Consider the following 8,967-nt stretch of genomic DNA (forward strand, 5'->3'; position numbering starts at 1 on the left):
ACTCTATAAAGAACTTTTGCCAGTGAATGACACTAAATCAGTATAAATGTGATCAAAGAATAAGAGAGACTTTAAAAGGGAAACATGAAAAATCACGTAAAATATGTCTTCCAGTAATGAAAATATTTTATATGAACTGTCACCTTTCATTTGTTAAAGTGGAACCTTGGCCAGGCATGGTGGCTTAGCACTTAGGAGGCTGGAGAGGAGGGTTGCCAAGAATTCCCAGCCACCCCAGATTACAGGGTAAAGTCCACTCTTAGACTAAAACAAAATATTAAATGTCAGTCTTTACTGCAAAAATACACGTTGTTCCAGACAAGAAAAGGAATGTCCCACATAAGAAGTGATTATAAAAATATAGAATTTTTTAGGGAAAGCAGTATAGTAATTTTTTTGCTTTTAAGCTCTTAAATTTTATGAACTAAACAAAACATCAGTGCCCTATAGACATGTAGAGCTTATATAATATTCATGTGGTTAGAACATAGTTGCCAACAATGAGAAATGATACAGGGCTATTGTTAACAAGTCATTGTTAACTTACTAATCATTAAGTGAGTTAATACAGATCATTAATTAAAACAAACATATTGATCATCTGTCTTAGGACAGATACTTAGAACAGATGCATGTGATGTAGTGTGCATGTTCATGTGTGTAGACATATTTGCACATGCATATAGAGGTCCAAAGTTGGCATTGGCTGCCTTACTCGGTTGATACCACTTTATTTCTTGAAATATGGCCTCTTCCTAAAACTGGAGCTTGCCAATTGCAGATACTCTAGCTAGCCATCTTGCCCCGGGGATGTCAAGCCTCTGCCTGCTGAGGTTGCTGAGAGCCTTCGCATCTACTTGGGCTTTATTCCGGCCCTGTTGAGACAAACGCTTGCCCTCACTCTTGCACAGCAAGTGCTTTATCCCATGAGTCCCTCCCATGATCCCTGCACCAGATACTCTTAAGCAACTGGGATACAGTGTTAAATAAGCTAGACCTATGTTTAAAGAGACAAATAGCAGGCATTGTACACATGCATACACAAAGTGTCAAATAATGGAGTAAATAAAGGTAATGCCAAATGATGCTTTAAAAAACAAAAAAGAGCAGTAATTTAGCCTTTATAAATTAGTTGTTCTAGAAGATAGTCCTCTCTGAAGAACTGGCCTTTGACCTGGGGATTGAATGAAGCAATGGAGTGAACCATGTTTAATTATCTGGAAGGAAAAATTCTAGGCCAAACTAGGAATGTGGTACCAAGCTAGGTAACAAAATGAGCAGAGCCAAAGGGATTTTTTTTCAAAAAAGAGGGATGACAGTAAAAATAATCAGAGGACGCATTAATGTATTGTAGGCTGGCACTTTATTTCCTTATTTCTAGAAAACATTGGTGTGTAAGAATGAGGGATTTGTTGGAAGATGAAAAAAACAGGGCTGATGGAACTAAAGCCAGGTTTCACAGGAAAGATGGATAAAACGGATTACACTGAGGTTTTCCAGAGAGTGGAAGAGTGATGTGGCCTTGGTGGTATTTAGGACCTAGTATTCGTATGGGGTGGGAGTGAATGCTTTCTGTGTTTAGTTACTAAGCATGTGCTGCTGTGAAAATGTACCAGTAGCTTTATCTACTGTGATGAAGGCAGCATGAGAAAAGATGAGATTTAAGGTGTTTAAAGGCCATCATAAAATAAATATTAACTGGCATTAGAATTATATGTTAAGTATCTACCATATGATTTCACATTTTAATAATATATTAATAAAAATACAATAAAATGGTAGGCGTCAAAATGTTATGGTTATATCTGGGTGTGGGTAAGCAAGATTTTATCTTTTTACTTGCATATTCTAGTTGCTTTAAAAAGCTTGGGCAGTTTTCCAAAGAAAAAAATTATTTTAGTAAAAGTGAAATTAATACAGCAGATCCAATTGTAAACAGGCACAGCAAAAAAAAAAATCCTCTTGGATAATAATGTTTGCATTAGTTAATCAACACACTCCATGGTATTATCAAGGTTCTGTTGTTCTATATTTAATCACAATATTTGTTAATGCTGAGATGACCCAAGTTTTATAAATTCAATACATTGGGAAGCTCATAATACAAACCAGAAACATGCGTTTTAGAAATTGTCCAATATACATTATATGAAATTACTAGTAAATTTATTTTTATTAGTTACCCAGGGAAACATGAAAATTCATTTCTATAACTGACCAGCTCAAAACAACACTAATTACCACATACTGCATAAATGAAGGATTTGGAAGTGACTCGGACTTCTGATGATTGATGGAGCCATTCCAAATTTGTCTGGGTTTGACTGGAACTGGACAATCCATCCTCAGACATCTCCCCCAGGTAGCAGAGAAAAGGATCTTCTATTTCGTAATGATCAACTGATCTCAATTTCTTACTATACAGATCTCTTCATAGACATCCTTCAATGACCTTATGTTATGGACTACTTCCAGAGTGAAAAATGAGGGAGAAGGAGAGACAGAGAGAGACAGAGAGACAGAGAGACAGAGAGAAAACACAGTGTCATTTTATGACCTAGCTGGTTCTGCTACATTATTTTATTTTGAAGAGAGGAAGTAAATCTAATCCCACACTGAAAGGGAAAAGGATTCAACTCTCTTTTGAAAGGAGGAAGTTTTTTTTTAATTTCTTTATGTTTTAAAAGCACCAAAACATTAAACTATCATAATAACTAATGAATAAAAGATAGTTATAGGCACCCAAAATATTATATTAATATTTTAATAGGAAATATTAATAGGAAAATCCTCATTTAATTACTAACAATGGTGCATTAGGGCTTTCTAGAGAAACAGAACTTACACAGTGAATCCATATAGAGGGTGGGAAGGATTTGTTAAAATGACTTATAAGTTGTGGTAAAACTCGTCCAACAATTGCTGCCCACCAATGGAAAGTCAAAGAATCGAGTAGTTGTTCAGTGCATAAGGCTAGATGTCTGAGCTGGTCTTCAGGACCAGCCAGAATCCTGAAGATGCAGGCTCCAATGCCAGCGAAAGAATAGGCTGACATTCACAGGCTAGCACCAAACATCCCAAGCCAGGAGGAGAGACATGTGGGCCAGACTGGTGGAGGATCAAGATGCTTCAGGAAGAATGATTTGTTTGACTATAAATTATTACTGACTATAAATTATTAAAGGCCCTGCAGTGCATAGTGATATGTAATTATCTTGGCCTTAGGTTTATAGAAAAGAAAGAATCTAAGGGCTGGTATTGATTTCCAGTATGGAATACCAGTTTTCAAGTGGAATAAAAACATGTGGTTTCCTGTGCTAGTTTTGTGTGGGTGCTATTGAGGTATATACATGACACGTAAGCATCACCTTTTTTTTTTAATTACTACTTCATTTATTTTATGTGTAGGAGGTGTTTTGATTGCATGTAAGTATGGACTTCTTGGAAATCTGTTTACCACTTGTGTGTAGTACCCTCCCCCGGCTGGGGCCCAAAGAAGGCATCGGGTCCCCTGGGACTGGAGTTACTGCCTATTGTGAGTCTCTTTATGAGTGCTTGGACTTGAACCCTGGTTCTCTGAAAGACCACCTAGTGTATTTAACTGGTGAACCATCTCTCCAGCCTTCTAAACTTCATATTTGGGTGGAATCAGCAGCAATGCTACATGTGGAAAGGCCCATCAGAGATAACAGACATTCTTAGCTTATATTTCGTACGCTTCAATTGACTTATCTTAGGGTTTTTGTTGCTGTAAAGAGATACCATGAACACAGAAACTCTTTAAAAAGAAAAGCTTTTAATTGGGGCTGGCTTACAGTTCAGAGGTTTAGTTTATTGTTAAGGTGGGAAGTATGGCAGCGCGCAGGCAGACATGGTGCTGGAGAAGGACCTGAGAGTTCTACATCTGGATCTGCAGGCAGCAGATACTGTGTGCTACACTAGGCTCATGTAGCTTGAGCATCTAAGACCTCGAAATTGGTAATTTTTGCCAACTTGTCACAAACTAGAGTCACCTGGGAAGAGGGACTCTGTGGTGGAATTGCCTTTGTCAGATTGGCCAATGGGCAAGTCTCTTGGGTGTTTTCTTGCTTGCTGACTAATGTGGGAGGGCCCACAGCAATGTGGGTGGTCCTGGGATACCTAAGAAAGCCTGCTGGGAAAACATACCTAGCAAGGCAGTCAGCAGTGTTGCCCATGGTCTTTGCTTCAGTTCCTCCCTAGAGCTCCTGCCTGAGCTTCTCTTGATGATGGACTGTGTGGCCTGTGACATGAAACAAACCCCCCTCCCCACCCCACCCTTCTTTGCTTTTGGTCAGTGTTTTCTCACAATGGAGAAGCAAAGTGATAAATGGATTTGAGCATCGGGTGGGTCTCAGTGTGATAGGAACTTCAGCTCCTACTGTCTCAGCCACCCGAGACCTGGGACTCCATGTCTCTACCACTGTGGTATACCTGTTTTTAAATTATAAAATGCCTTTACTCTTGAGTTTCATACATATGAACAACAATCATTGTCCTGTCTAGCTACACCCCTTTACCCTAATTTCCCCCAAAGGACCACAACGCAGACCCTCCCAAACTTCCTCCCTTTTGGCATGTCCACTTTATGCTCACCCAGCAATGCAGCTACTGTGTCTGCATTCCGGTGCTTGGTGCACAGTAGAGCCTCAGGCTGGAAGAACTCAACCCACTAACGCTGCTCCTTAAGCCTCTTGCCTGTTCTGCTTGATAAATAAAATACACGGCGAAGGAGAGATGTTTGGGCGCGTGTGGACACTCACCTTCTGTAGGCACTTGCTTTGCACTGTGGGCCAGGACCCTTATGGAAACTGTTAGTAAACAGGTTTTCGAAGAACATGATCTCAGAATTAAGAATTTTCCTAGTGCTGTCAATGCAGGATTTAAAGTGCACAAAGGTGTCAACCTCTGTACAATCTGATGTTGTGTATGTGGTGTGATTTGTGGGAACAGTCCTTTGTTTTATCTTTTATTTATGCAGATGTGAGGCTAAGTAGCTGTCTCTGTAATTCTCTGTAATGGGTTAAGCAGCTGACAGACTGGAGTTGGCTATTAATAAACACAGTACTGCACAGACTGTGTGCAGGTTCACAGATCAAATGCAGCTTTTAAAGGTTGGTGTTTAGTGTTTAGCAACAGTAGTTCCATTTCCCCTGACTAGTGACAGTGGTTTTGTTTTTTGAAAAAAAAATCTTTAAATTAGTGTTAAGTGTAAATTTTAGTTTACCAGAATCAGTATATTTTGTTTCTCTTTTCTTTCTTCCTTCCTTCCTTCCTTTCTTTCTTTCTTTCTTTCTTTCTTTCTTCTTTCCTTCCTTCCTTCCTTTCTTTCTTTCTTTCTTCTTTCCTTCCTTCCTTCCTTCCTTCCTCCCTTCCTTTCTTTCTTTCTTTCTTTTTTCCCAATCAAGAACAAATGCCTGAAAGTCCCAGGCAGTGTCTGAAGAGTGATCTAATAAATACCCATTTTGGAAGAATGCCCAAGAAATGACGCATGTAGGGAGCATGAGTTAAGCCCACCCTCGAGTGATTTCTCTCTAACGCAGCCATATAAGTATGAATTTCTGGAAACCACATAAACAAAGTACAAGCAAATGGCATGGTTCCCTTTTGGACATACACATGGAGAATAAAAGTGATGGACAGGAATCACCTGAAATGCTTTCCACTTGGGACACATTGGCACGTTGTCTTCTGGTCTCTGAAATCCCTGGTGGCAGATCCCCTCCTTCTCCCGCTGATGTTCTCCACCCTTCTCCTTCTGCACTCAAGAGTCACTCTTAACCTAGGCGTGATGGCACAAACTTGTGTCCCAAGCACTGAGGAGCGTAAACCAAAACCACTACAAGATTTTGTCTAACCTGAGCTAAACAGCAAGTCCCCATCTCAGAACAACAAAGATTCTCTGTTATCCCCCATCCAAGCTTTGATTTAAAGGGTAGCAGGGTAGGCATGAGTTTTATTTTGGAATTCCTTAAGATTTTTGCTTACCTATATTAATAATAAAAGATGTTATTAGGATACTAGCCCCAGAAAGCTCTGAATACCCAAGAAACAATTCATAGACCTTATGAAGCTCAAAAGGAAGAAAGGCCAAAATAGGGATGCCTCAGTCCTTCTTAGAAGAGAGAACAAAACACAGGATGAAATACAAGGTCAAATAGAGGATCAGGGATTGAAGAAAATATCATTCAGAGGCTGCCTCACCTTGGGATCCGCCCCATATGCAGCCACCAAACCTATTGCTGATGCCAAGAAGCACTTATTGGCAAGAACCAGATAGGGATGCCTCTTCAGGGACTCTACCAGAGTCATACAGATGCAGCTGAGCGTGCTTGCAGCTAACCATTGGACTGAACACAGAGACCACAATAAAGGTGCTAAAGAAAGGACTGAAGGAGATGAAAGGGGTTGCAACCTCATGGGAAGAACAATATTGTTGACCAACCAAACCCTCCACAACTCCCATGGACTAAAACACCAACCGTTGAACACACATTGAGAGACCTATGGCTCTAGTTGCATATGTAACAGAAGATAACATCATCTGACATCAATGTGAAAAGAGGCCTTTGGTCCATTGAGGGAACATTTTCCCAATGTGGGGGAATGCCAAGGCAATGGAGTGGAGATGGCGATTTAGGAGGGAGTGCACCTTTGTGGAGACAAGTAGATGGGGAGGGAGAATGGGAGTGGGATGGGGGAAGGGAATAACATTTCAAATGTAAATACAGAGAATATCTAATAAAAATATATTATTAAAAATTCAATTTTCAGATATAATTTTCTCAAATATCCTCTCTGTCCCTTTCCTCCTCACTTGATTTCTACTGTACATATTTTATATTGCTAGTGCCCTGATGTTTCTCCATCAATTATTATTCTCTAATAAGTATTTTGTAAAAAGTTTGGTAAAAAATATTTTACAGAAATATTTTCATTGCGTGTCTCTGTGTAGATATTTTCATGTGAGGGCAGGTGACTGCAAAGGACAGAGTTGGAGTTGGGATCCCCCTGGAGTTGGCATTATAGGGGTTACGGTCTGCCTAGTGTAGGTGCTGGGAAGCAGACTCAGTTTCTCTAGAAGTGTTTGGTCTTAAATGCTGAGCCATCTCTCTAGAACTGCCAGGAGTGCAGGCAACTTAAGGTTTTCCCTGACTAGCTTACAAATAAAGGAGACTCAGATGATGGGTATTTTATTTGGCTTTGACAATTACTTGGGGGTCACCTCTAATCTACTCTTCTACCTGCAGGTCTGGGTACCTCCCCAGTGGTGTACCCCAGATACTTGTTGTTTCTCCTGGCCCTGTTTCATCCATCTCCCCTCATGGAGGCTTCTTCTCTCTCCTCCTTTCTTCCTCCTTCTTCTCTTGTCTCTCTTCCTCCAACCAGGTCACTCCAAACCCACCTACCTCTGATCCCTCCAGTAACTGGCTGTAGCTGATTTAATTTAACCAATGGTTTTAACTCAAGAGCAAGGATTGCACAAGAGCTTGTAAACAGGAGAAGTCACTTGTAGGCCCAGATCTTTGTGTATAGAATATAGCATTACAATATATATCATGAACCAAACCTCAACAGCTGCCCATTAATTATAGATAGTCTGGAGGCACACAAATCAGCAATAAAAATCAACCAGGATTTAGATATGGCTACAAGGGACATGTTCTTTCCTGAGGTCGCTGAGAGACAAGATACTCTGATGGGGTTCGAGAGGTGAGTTCATTGTTAAAAGCACTGGCTGCTTTTGTAGAGGAACCAGGTTTGGTTCTGAGCACTCATACCTCGTAGCTCACAAATCTCTAAGAAGCTGCGACTCACCTGGCCTCTGAGGGCACCTCTATGCATGTGGTACATACACTGAGCCTCGGACCCGTATACAAAAATAAAATAAGGTCATTTTAGGGAAACCAGAGTGTCATAGAAAAGAAAACATTTAGATAAAAATAAAGGTGTTGTTGGAGTGTCATACTTGGCATTTAGATTGGAGTGGTGGCTCAGTGAAGTGTCAGAGTCTCTGGCCTTTGGCTCCCAGGCTGGTAGAGGGCTGGTGTTTACCTTGGACTTTGACGTTTGATTTGAGGAGCTTGTGTGTGGAGAATAGGAGCAGCTTTCTGCTTTACCGTCTTCCTACAGCCAGAGGGCGATCCCGCTGAGAAAAGGCAGGAGCCTTGTGCATCTGAGCTTCTCAGGCCATACAGAAAAAGTGTTTGAAGTGTGGTGAAGCTGTCCCCCGCCTCATGCCATACTCTGTGCACAGTAGAGAGCTAGACTCCTTTGGGTAGGAGCAGGGTAACCGGTCAAGCCAAAGTCTGCTTTAGTGAGACCCTGGTGACCATTTGATGCTGTCTCTGCTTGCTCTGGTGTGGAGAGAGAGCCTGTCACGTGTGTGTGCTGCTACTGTTTGTAGAATCACATCCTGTAGGAAGAGCTGAGTACCATAACTGAGTAGCACATTCGCTGGAGGCATGTGGCCATCTTGATGCAATGCCATCTCAAACACTTATTGTCTGACTGGAAAGTTGTTTGATTTCTTCACATCTGCTTTCTGTCATCTATAACAATGGGGATAATGGTTAATGTCACAGAAAGCCTCACTGAGGATAGCGCCAGGCTTGGCTTGGCTGCAGTTCTGGCAGCTGCCGTTGTTGCTACCATGGGATAGTTTATGGCTGAGTTATGCTCAGGGTGGTACTTGAGAGAGTTTTCAGTGCCCGGTGGCTTATGTAGTCAATGTTTATCATTTTTCTATTGTGTGTGTATAGACAACATGTTATAAATGTTTGTAACATGTGCATGTGATTTGTGTGTGCATGTTTGTAACCGTGGCAGGTGAATGAATACCCAGGCTGAGTAGGATTTTTTGTTTTCTTCCCTGAAAGTTACCTAGTAGTAGATGTTATGAATATATATATACATATATATATATACATATTTGTTCACAAACTAAGA

This window comes from Micromys minutus, assembly GCF_963924665.1.
Source record: "Micromys minutus genome assembly, chromosome: 8".
Taxonomy (NCBI): domain Eukaryota; kingdom Metazoa; phylum Chordata; class Mammalia; order Rodentia; family Muridae; genus Micromys; species Micromys minutus.